The sequence below is a fragment of the Teleopsis dalmanni genome, chromosome 1 (assembly GCF_002237135.1).
Source record: "Teleopsis dalmanni isolate 2A chromosome 1, ASM223713v2, whole genome shotgun sequence".
NCBI lineage: Eukaryota > Metazoa > Arthropoda > Insecta > Diptera > Diopsidae > Teleopsis > Teleopsis dalmanni.
The window spans coordinates 15,612,897-15,620,980 of NC_051846.1; the positions used below are offsets into that span (position 1 = coordinate 15,612,897).

The 8,084-nt window shown below is 27.5% G+C and overlaps 1 protein-coding gene across 1 annotated transcript in view; it reads right to left on the bottom strand.

Moving 5' to 3' along the window:
- Positions 1–6,126, bottom strand: part of LOC119685463 (talin-2) — a 50,602-nt gene extending 44,476 nt beyond the window's left edge. The window contains exon 1 of the mRNA XM_038099855.1: positions 6,042–6,126. The gene's annotated coding sequence lies outside the window, so the exon portion shown is untranslated. The remainder of the gene's footprint in view (positions 1–6,041) is intronic.
- Between the last annotated feature and the right edge of the window lie 1,958 nt (positions 6,127–8,084).

Genomic DNA, 8,084 nt, shown 5'->3' on the forward strand with positions numbered 1-8,084 from the left:
AATTCGCTCCAAAACAAAGTTCTGCAAAATACTGAACGATCATGCCGGGCTCAGAGATACTCATAAAAGACTAACATTCGAAAAGAAATACAGATACAAATAAATGAAATTTTGAGTTTGCCGCAAAATAAGTGCAGATACTAAATTGTTTAGTTAAGAGCGCACAATTCAATCAAAATTGATGACTAACTAAACACTGCCCAAGTAACGAATTGGTAATGCCTGCAACCCGGTAAACGTCATGCAAATGTTGTAATTTGAGATTTGACCATACCAACTATGGCAAGCAGTAAAGAGTGGAATTAGTCATTAACACTTCCAAGAAAACACCTTACACATACATTTTCAATATAATTAAAACTTATATATATCGTTAAGTCATACTTAAAAAATTATTCCCATTAGTTGAACTATTTTACTACAACCGAATTACTTTCATACGTCAGAAATTATTCCCATTAGTTGAACTATTTTACTATAACCGAATTACTTTCATACGTCAGAAAAGAAATTTGAATGGATTTTGCTAATATTCAAATATACTTCATATTGTAGTATACTCAAATTGTCCTTCGTGGTAAGCGTTTTGAGTCGATTGAATCGGTAAAAGAGAATTCGCTGAAGGAACTAAAAGCCATACCTTCACGGGTATGGCCCCTTCGTGGTAAGCGTTTTGAGTCGATTGAATAGATAAAAGAGAATTCGCTGAAGGAACTAAAAGCCATACCTTCACGGGCCTACGAAAAGTATATGGAAGATTGAGTTAAGCATTGGCATATGTGTATCGCTTCAGAAGAAGCATATTTTAAAGGAGATAAAATAAATTTGGAATACAATTTAAATTTGTGTGTTTTATTTACAAAATCCGAGTACTTTTTGAGCAGAAGGTACGTTTAATGGTAAATATGGTACTTGTAGTAAGAACTGGTACCAGTATGTATTTGATAATGTTCAGCAATATAAATACCTGATTTGAGTATTAATTTGAAAATATGATACAACCACAAAACACAATATGAAGGTCCAGCTGCGAACGAAGACTTATTCGAGCTCATTATTATTATAATGTGGGGAATACTATGCACTGGGGATTAGGCGATAAGTTATACTTAATCCTGTTGCCTTAACTAATGCTCAAGCTTTCAATGAACGTGTACACCTTGTATGATTTTATATGTTCCATATGTTATGTGGGACAAAGTTTTGTACTGAAGAAGGAAACCTGAGTTGCTGATCAGTTTGGGTAACCTCAGAGAACTTTTTAAGAAAATACTTGAAGGTGTTACCTCAACTTGCAGATTTTAACACATACTTTCCTCAATGGAAAAATATCTCTTTGAAACTACTTAAAATTAATTAATGAATGTTTTATCCATTTATTGGTTATTCAGCCCCTCTTCAAGCACATAAACAGCTTTTGGCATGTGAGGGATATAATATGATCAAGATGGTTACTGAATGAAATTCTGTAAGATATTTTCCATTTTTTTGGAGGGTTCCTTCACATGCCAAAAGCTGTTCTTGATCATATTAGAGTGAGGTAGAATATGATAAAATACATTAAATCGTAGCTTTTGAGATAACTAGGGTATGTACTAAAAACGTAACTCTAGCAACTGACAAAATAAAAGAAAAAAGTAAATAAAATAAAATAAAAGAAAAAAAACTTTTAGCAGCAGGTATAACATTGTAAGGTCGTAAGAACAATTGTAGGATATGAAGCAGCCCACTGTAGGAATCAGTTCAAAATTCGAGGAAACAACTATTAAAATATCAATAGTTGTTTAAAAACCTTGATGCGAAAAATAATAGGCAATATAATGAAATGAATATTACGTTTTATATAAGTTGCTCAATAAAACAATTCGACACTTACATAAATTATAAGATCTAACATCTGAAACAAATGTGTGAACTTTGTTTAAATATTTTAACAAATAATTTATTAAAGTTTGTTATATCCACATGGGCCGTAGAATAAAATTAACTCTATTTATAATATGTGTCAGAAAATATGAAACAGATTCTAAATTTACAGGGTACATTTCATTGCATTTTATCGCATAACTTATACATTCCTACCAACCGCTTTTAGATCTAAACATTCATTAATTTACTTGTCATTCATAAAGTCATACATTTATACACAAACATACGTTAAACATACTTTTAGATTCAAGCATTCACTTGAAATGTTGTCGTTCGTTTGTTCATTCACATCGTATTCACCATGTTAATACTTATGACAAAAACAACAACAACTTGTATATAGCATGATAGAAGAAGAACAAAGACAAAAATATAGCTAGCAAATTGGTTCTGTTTACAAATTATTTGAAAATTATTCGCTTTTCGCTTGAATTTGATTAATTGAAGTACACTAAAATTCGAGAACACTCTATATTATTAAGGAGTTTTTAATTATAAAAATTTTCAAGCACTTATGAAAATATATTGGTTGGAAGTGCTGATAAATATTTTTTAGAAAAGAATTTGATTTTTAAAGTCAAAGTGAATATTATTTCTTTTCAAATATTTGGTTACTTCATTATTTTTATACAACATTTATAATAATATAATACATATCTGCACTTGTCCTAATACATACAATACAAAATTAACAAAAATAATAAAATTACAATTATTATATAGCAGATAGTAAATATGATATTAAATTCGATTGTTAACTATATAATATATATTTAGCACTTAAAAATCAAAAAATATTTAGCAAACAAATAAATCAAACAACACTCTTCACATTTTGTTGAGCAAATAATTAAACAACAAACATTCATTAATTGTTCAAAGAGATCTGCAGTAAAAATTAAAGATGAAACGAAATACTTTAGTCAATATTTTGAAAATTTTAATCTCTTAAAATTCTGCTTATAGAGACATTGAGTACAAAACCCCAAAAGCATACAAATTATTGCAAAATGAGAACTTAGTCACCATTCAGTAGGTTAAATTTGCTCTTCTCAATTTTAATGTTTACATATTATATTCGTACGCGTACGAAAGTATCTTGAACACAAAAAAAAAAAAAATTTGCGATAATTAATCTCTGAAACGATATTTGAAATATTTATTTTGCATTTAACATATTTAATTGAAGTGCCCTGAAACAATATTAGCAAATAAATTACATTATTACATATTAGAAACAGTAAACCTATAAGCTTTTCTATGCAAATATATACGAAGCTTACGTATATCAAGCTATTGGAATAAATTCTTAATACAATTATTTTTGTTTGTAATTAAAACATTCAGTATTTTTTGTTAACAAATACACAACATTATCGATAATTCAGGCATTTAAATTATGTACGTATATTTTTAGCATATATTTTTAATTATCTTATCAGTGAAATATTGTATAAATCGTACAACTTAAAATTTTCCAGTTCATTACCTGTCATATACATAGTATCGTATTTATTATTATATATAATATACATTTGAATTTTTGTACACAAAAATAATTGAATAATTGAATATACAGTATAATATGTAAAGGCTTTTTTCAACACATTGTTTAATTTATATTTGATTATAATTTTTTTTGTTTATTTACGTTATTTGTTTTTATGACTGTGAATTATCGAGTAAAACCTTTTAGAGACAATGATATTGTTTTTACTAAGAAAAAAACATAAAAGCAATTGTTTGAAACCATATTTTATATTTTGGATTGTACTGCGTTTACTATTACAATACAAATTATGATTCATCTAAGATACTTTTAACTTACAGGAAATATGGTTTTAGCTGAGATCCAATCATATACCTTGACTTTACCTATACCTTTAAAAATATATTTTATTTCCAATTAAAGTAATATTGTACATATATTGAGTATGTATTGTTTATAGTTTTCCCGTTAATTTTATAAAGCATATTTTATTAATTTATGTTATATATTCGTCTACTAAGTCATTTATTCTAAAATGGTTGTTGTGGTGTCACAACATACCAGATACCAAATAATGACATTAGAATCTTATTTCATTGATGTCAAAAATTGAAGTAACCTAGTTAGAGCCTTGTTAGTAGGATATGAGATATCTTTCAGGGGATTAATACCTAATATGTAATTTGTATGCTAGTTGCACTTTAATCTAAACTGATTTCATTGAAATCTGCTTAGGATGTTTGTGTCTTTATTTGGATTAAATATTCAAACAAATCATAAAGAAACGAAATTTAGTGCTCTGTCAAACTTAATATACCTTTATTAACACAGTGTACGGGGTTGAGTAGAAAATATTTACATTTATATATTAGTGTATGATATAATATTGTTTAAATTTTTTTGAGTTGTTACGTCGAAAACATTTTAAAATCGGTTTTGTTTTTTCAGAATTTTAACTTTTATTTTGATCGCTGTTTTTAATATATTTCTATACGTATTTTGGGAAATTCGCTTTTGCCTTCGTCAGGAGAATTCCTAATATTGGGAATTCTCCCAATACGATAAAATGTATTTCTAAAGCACATAGCCTACCTTACTTATCTGCCTCAAAATGTCACGAAATTTTTACAATGTCAACAAATTTTGAATATTAATAGGTCCTTTAGAGAATATTCCATCACCTACACCGTTGCTGATTTAAGAATCTAAGGAAGAAATTTATTACGCCGAAAATATTTTGAAATCGGTTTTGTTTTCTCAGAATTTTAACTTTTATTTCGATCGTTGTTTTTAATATATTTCTATACGTATTTCGGGAAATTCGCTTTTGCCTTCGTCAGGAGAATTCCTAATATTGGGAATTCTCCCAATACGATAAAATGTATTTCTGAACCACATAGCCAACCTAACTTATCTGCCTCAGAATATTTTGAATATTTCTAGGTCCTTCAGAGAAAACTCCATCAACTACACCGTTACTTATTTTGGAACCTCAGGAAGAAATTTATTGACATATTTAAATAGTTTTAAGGAAACTATTAAGTGTTAATGTCAGGTCTATATATATATATACACATGTGCATAGTTAATTATATATATATAAGTAAGTATATTTATATAAGTAAGTAGTGAACTAACTAGGCCAGTTTTACTCATTTGTTTTTTTGTATATTTTTCTTATTTAAATTTTATACCATCAAGGAGTGGAAGATTTTTGACACTCCCTTTTTATTTTGCATGATGTTTAACGTTAGTTTGTTTGGGTAAAATTTAGATTACATAAATATTTCCTGCACCCTTCCAGTTTCACAGCATGACATTAAGCAATTAAAGAAATGTTTATTAATCAATATTTTTAAACTTTAAAAGTATAAACATTTACATATTTATATCTACATGTAGCTATCCCGGAATCTTCAGATAATCAATGTTGAACAAATATAACGTACGTGAATCTATAGAATTCTTATTATCGGAGCAGTGGCTTCAGTTCAAAATGTTTGTATATTCCAGTGAACCGAATGACTAATAGAAAATGTAAACCAGTACTATATTTGGGCAAACTCTTAACCGCATTGCACAAATTTGTACTCCAAAATAAAAATAAATATCAAATTATGAATAATTAGAAATGTACAAACCCGGCTTTTAATAATTAAAAATGATTGCAGTTAGCATGCGTGGTTTGCGCATAATTGGCATAATTTAATTACTGCATTTGCAATTTCCATTTTAATATTGGTTAAGACACAAATACTTAGTTTATTAATTCAGTAAATGTTTTGTTTGTGAATTAACATAAAAAGTGCATTTTCATGCAGCACAAATAAATATAGCGCCGTGCCAGCGCCATGCCAGTGCCAGTGCCACTATACGAAAATCCATCATTCATTAAACGCCAGCGGAGCACCCTCAATCGTGATATGAATAGTTTTGCACCTCTTTGTCCCTTCCATACTTAAACACACACTCACTCACTTTCATACACACAAATGTACGTAAAATCGAAACTGAAAACAGCTGAATGTTTTTCTTTAAATTATTCAGTGTTGAAATGGTATTTAATAATAATAATCATATTTCGCACTGTTTTAATTTGTTATATTAACGTAACACAACTTACATTTTATAAAAAATAATACAATTTTGCTTAAATAAACACTTTTTCAAGAGCTCATTTGTGAATAAAACAAAATAAAACACATACGCCCTACTGTCAATATGAAAGCTGTCAGAAGCGCCATCTGGATGTGTAATTATTTTTGAATTTAAAAATTGTAATAGATTGAAATGTTTGAAATGTCTGTTTTATACAAATAAAAATTAAATTCAGAAGTAATAAGGCTATTATATTTTTAATGCATGTAAGTAAAAAAAACTGATGCAATAACATTAAATTATGTAATGTTTAACTTATTTTAATTTTAAAAATGTATATTTTATTTTATAAAGAGGTTTTTTCGAACAGTAGTGAACTACAACAACAAAAATTATTTTTACACTATTTTAATTAATTGAATTTTTGGCTGACTATACAATTGTTTCGAGTATATTTTATTTTATAAAATTTAATATAACCTTTATATTCATATTTTTATAGAACAGTTAAATTGCAAATTCAAATTTATATTTATATTTAGTATACATTTATAGTACATATGTATAAATAAACTATAATTTCATTATTCACTTTTGTGAATATCACTGAAAAGAATTTGATTTAGTTGGTTAAACATATTTAATATATTAATACATAATAATTTTTGAGCGGACTCATTGGTCATTTAAATAAAAACTATAATTTTTTATTTATATTTAAACAAATATTATTTTATAGAAGTACTATTCCGATATTTCGACCATTTTTATATTATATAAAAATTTAATAAAAAAAAATAAATATTTATTATAGATGTAACTTATGTAACTTATTTATTATTAAAAAATTAGCAGTCATGTTTTATTGGTTTTTTCTTCATTAATAATTTAAAATTTGATTGTAATTGAAAGCGATTCATTACGTTGATATAATTAAAGGAATATCATACTCAAAATTCTCATCGTTTTAATATTTTGCAGTAGATTGTCAAAACCTTTCCAAGCTACTTGAAAGGCTTGTTTCCTATAATATAACTTTGATATCTTTATGACATTCTGGTCTATTGGTTAAATAAGTGAGGTAACATTTGGAGGCATTAACATGGTGATCTGGTTTTCATCTTATGTTCTCAATTCTATTTCAGATGGATGATATAAAGAGTTGTCTATTTGGAAATCGAAATCTTGTACAATGTAGGTGCACAGATCATCAACATTGATTTCTTTTCACTAGATCCTACATTGATGCTCTTAAGCTGAAAGATGCAAGCAAATACAAAATACATGAATACTAGGAACTTAAAGAATCTTTTACTGTGCTGTGATGAGAATATTAACAGCGAAGCTGATGCGGATCGCAAAATCATATTTACCTTTATGTGTTTTTTTCAGGAACCCAACAGATTAAATAACTGAATTATAACACAGCATTCAAATTCTAAACATCTGACTATTATGAAGTATACAAATAATGAAAAATTGTGTGTGAACTGTAAACCCCAATGATATTATAACCCAATATATGTCAGTCTCAAAGAGATCCCATACACTGAGCAAAGATGAAAATAAAACTCTTACAGGATTTTCTTGCTGCAGCAAACTTTGTTGCAATGGGGACAGTCTCGTTGCCACACATAACAAATTATTTAAATTTTCTCGAACTATTTTAAAAATGTCAATAGAAGTTATCACTTTTATAGCAACAAATGGAATATCTTCCATTTAATAGACAATAACAGAGAAAAAGCTTAATAGTTTCTTCCTTCTTTTCATTATCACAAAGAAATATGATGCTGGATGAATTTATTTAATCCATTACAGCGAACTTGTAAACTAAAGCTTAATTATCAATTATTATTTTATTTATGATCCTGAACTCTCCATTTTTAAATTATTGAAAAAATATTGAGCAAACCAAAACCTGAAGCATGATGATATTTTCATATATCCAAGGTGATTACTTAATATTCTCGATACAGTTATTGCATTCCAGCCCAATTCATAAGCAATCATTTCCTGGGTCAATCTTAGATTTTCATTAATATTGGATTTCGCTAGAACGACAGCT